The sequence below is a fragment of the Rhamphochromis longiceps genome, linkage group LG1, assembly GCF_057381845.1.
Source record: "Rhamphochromis longiceps isolate RC_006_pf linkage group LG1, R_longiceps_female_GT1.1, whole genome shotgun sequence".
In the NCBI taxonomy this organism is placed as follows: Eukaryota; Metazoa; Chordata; class Actinopteri; order Cichliformes; family Cichlidae; genus Rhamphochromis; species Rhamphochromis longiceps.
The window spans coordinates 8,809,560-8,813,645 of record NC_140557.1 but is presented as its reverse complement, the minus strand read 5'-3'; positions in this window follow the sequence as shown (position 1 = coordinate 8,813,645).

Below are 4,086 nucleotides of genomic sequence, written 5' to 3'. Positions count from 1 at the left end.
ATAAAAATCAGATTATCTGAATCATGTAATTGTGACAAATATGCAAGGAGCTAAAACAAAAATAAATACAAAAAAATCATGAAAGGGCCAAATACTTTTCAGTGGCATTGTGTTTACATTACAAGAAAACTAGTATATGTGGACACACACGCCTATCTATTGTACAAGCTATAAACGATGCAAAGTTGTTTGGTTTTGCTTTTTTATTTTATTTTTTATTTTTAAATCACCAACACTAGTTAATTAGGTAAAGAAGATGATAATGGTTGGGGTTAAAATATATCAATTACCAAAACTTATCTTTCTCACTAATATAAATCTACCCAGTAAGACTAAATGTGATGCCAAGGTGTCAACAGTGCCCCCATATGTGATAAATCCGGTGTTAAACTAGACTCATTGCAGAATTCTGTTAACCTTCACTTTTTAGTGTAAGGTGGGTTTTAAAGCTTATCATTCAACACTTTGTTAAATTAAATCCATCTTCCACTGCATGGAAAAACTAAAATGGTTACCATCCAGCTGACTCAATTTTCATCCTTTACTTACAGAGTTATGGAAGACTTTATTGGAAGATAGGAAAGCTGAGTTTTTTCAGATGCTATCTTTTTACCTAGTTTTCTAAAGAGGGTTTGACCTTTTATACCTCAGTGTCATTCACACTGCCAGTGTAAAACCACAGAATGTAATCTTATCACAGGAAGTCATTCCAGGTCTTCAATTCCATTTCCATTTTTTTTTTTTTTTTAAGTTTCACCTCATATTTTCATCAGCTTACCTTTATACAAACTATCGGGGTCAGGTAAACACCTCACTGTTATTTCTGCCTCAATATTTAACAAGTACATAAACTGAAGTTTGATTTTATATCCCAGAGTCCAGTCGACAAAGTGGAAATGGTACATAAAGTTGGCAAAGTGTGAAAAAGCTTACATATGTGTCAATGCTGATTTTAGTAACTTGGGTTTAATTATTTATTTTTTGTGTTACCTAAAGCAAGAGGTTGACCTCAGAGGCCACTTTAACATTGTTAAACTGAGACAATGTCACATAAATCTCTGTTGTGAGAATGTTTTGTGCATTTCAGTTTTACTGTGCAAGTTAAGTGTATTTCTAAGTTAATCCCCAAACTTGATTTACAATAAAAATAAAAAATGAAGAAACAAAGAAACAAAGAAACTAATTATCAATTATTATCTATTATAATTCAAGAAAAAACTTAACTCACCACTGTGATACCTGAAACATTTTTCTATTTAAATCAAACCAAATGAAGCTCTTGATTTGGTCCCTTAAAATTATACATACTAATTATATTCACCTTTGGCATCAACTTCTAGAGGCCCGTGACAAATTTTCCTTATTATAATAATTATTTTTTTCCTAACATTGATATTACCCTTTTTGTACAGCAATGTTTGTTTTCACAGAAGCATTATCAACATTTTAGCTAAAATGGTGCCAGAAAAAACAGCAGGTTTTTACCACCATTGAAAAACTTGGGCACAGTGCCTAAACATTTGTTCACAGCTCTGAAGAAAATGAAGAAAAAAGAAAAAGGGCTAATCTCTTTTATATAATTATTAATACTGTAGGATGTGTGTTTATTTTACACTATGATTAAGTGTTTTAAAAGGAAATTCTTTAGAAGGAAATGATTGTTTACTTGCATTATTAGAGTGTAATATTATACCAATGGTCTATTTTTCTTTCGACAGCCTCAAAGAGAAGCAGGAGTGTTTTTATACTGTAAAAAGTAGTGTTTTAATCCTGTGGTTTGGTAATACAATGACTTTCCCCTGCTACTAACATATCCAGTGACTGTGTATGATTTAACTATTATCCTGAGTGATCACCATGATGATGAAACTATTCCAAAAAAATGTAACTAAATAAAACAAAATGCTAATTCCACTTTAACTATAAAGCAGAGACGAACTAGGAAAAGACAATGCATTCTCAGCCAGTTTAATCTGAAATAATGAAAAAAAGATGAAAATAAAATCAGTACACCTGTCACAACTTGACACAAACATCTCATTAAGATCAAACAACACTTCATCTGTAACGCACTGCATTTATACTCTGCTTCCAAACAGATGTATATGCCAAGAAATGACACAATGTGTCCCATTTTGTGCAGGGAAAGATTTTATTCTGTGTCAGACCGGTAATGGAGATGATTCTGTGTTTGATGTTCATGTATAATACACATCAAAGACTTTTGCTTTTTAGTTTCAAAATCAAAACTGTGGCAGTCAAACACATGTGGTTTACATGCATATAAAGTATTTCACTACTGAGCCATTACTGCAATCTGCTAATGTGAGCACTTTCTCGTAACGAGTTTTGTTCTGCTACAGAATATAGTATTTAATTAGACTAGTAAGGTTTTTACCTTAATATTACATCCATTAAAAGTTTAATGGTGCATGTATATTCTATAGACAGTTACCTAATTGATTAATTACTTCCTTAATCTATATAAAATCAGGCCAATGGGCTCTTTTGGTCCACAGGATTTGAAGTGTCATGCAGCAGTGCCATGTTCTGATTGAAGCTTCAGTTTAAAGTAAGAACATCAGTTACAAGGCAGCTTGGAGCTACATTATTCATTCTCTGCTGATGTTACTGTGGAAAAACTGTATGGCAGTATTCTTGTATCTTCTCTTGGTTTGTCGTTACCTCAGTCAATGCAGAGTTTTAAGGTGACTGTGAGCTACTGTTCCTGTGTTCCATCTCCATCAAACTTAAAAGCCTCACACTCTTAGAGTCAGTAACAGTTCAAGAGCTGGGTGTTAACACAGTCAGTTTCTTTCCTGGGCAAAGTTGGTGACCTATGTGGTTGACATATATGTGTATATTGTGTAACAGGGATGATGATGATTTTCAGTGTTTGACTCCAGTCATAAAAAAAAGACTGATTATTTTTTGAAACTGACACTAACATTAAAGGTGCCGTGAGTAATTTTAAAGTTATTTAACAGAAGAAAAATTGGAATATTGGATGGATACTGATTCTTATGTAGTCCTTTTCTACTCTCCCGGAGCACTCAAACTGCTTAAGTCACTGCTAAATTCTGATCAGCTGATTCTGTACAGACTGACAACCTGTCCGGAGTCAACTCTGCATCTCGCCCCATGTAAGCTGGGATACTTTCCAACTGATCCCGAGAGGGTCAGGTGGGAACTTCTCTTCAGATTTGCTGGATTTTATATAGACTGGCCTATAAATGAGCAGTAATCACTGCATGTGACTTTGAAAGCCTCACAACACACACTGGCAAAGAAAGCCGTCCATTTTTATTATCTAAATACTTTAAACTGCTTCCCACTTTACCCACTTTACCGCATTTTAAATGTTCTAGAAAATGTTCCAGGCTATTTCTTATATCTTTCTTGTATAGTCTCTCTAGTGTGACAGTGAGACAGAAAAGTGTTGGCTAGTAAACAAAAAAAAGGGAAGCTGCTGCCAGGCATGCTTCATAAATTAATGATTATCTGCAAGGGAATTTGACAAGCGTATAATGGGAGCTGGTATAGGATCATGTTCAAAGGGCTTCTAATTGTCTTTATTTATGACAGCCGGTGATCTCTAGGATGAATTAATGCATTTGCTACACTGTTGTGATGAGCCTTTGCAATCAGCCATCAATCCTGCTAGCTATCTTTCACAGCTGTCTGCTATTAGAAAGGGTCCATAGACATGTTAGGAAGGGTTCCCCTATTCAGCAGCAAGACGGCAAAGTATTTCCACACAATGACCTGACTGATTTGTTTATTCATATAAAAGCAACATGCAGAGGTGCCATTGTCCTAAAATGATAGTGCCAGAACCCTGAATTAATAATTTCAGAATAGATTAAAGCTAGAACGCAAAGTGCAGAATTGTGGATTTTTTCCATCACTACACAAGGGGAAAAATGTCCATGTTGTGATTGTCCTTTTTATTTACATGTTAATTCATCTATATAATTATTGCTTGTTATTTATACTTCTGTTCATCTGCGAATAATCAGCTGCTGCTGAAAATGGCAGTAAAACCTGTCATTTGTACATATTAAACTGACATAGTAAAGCCAACTT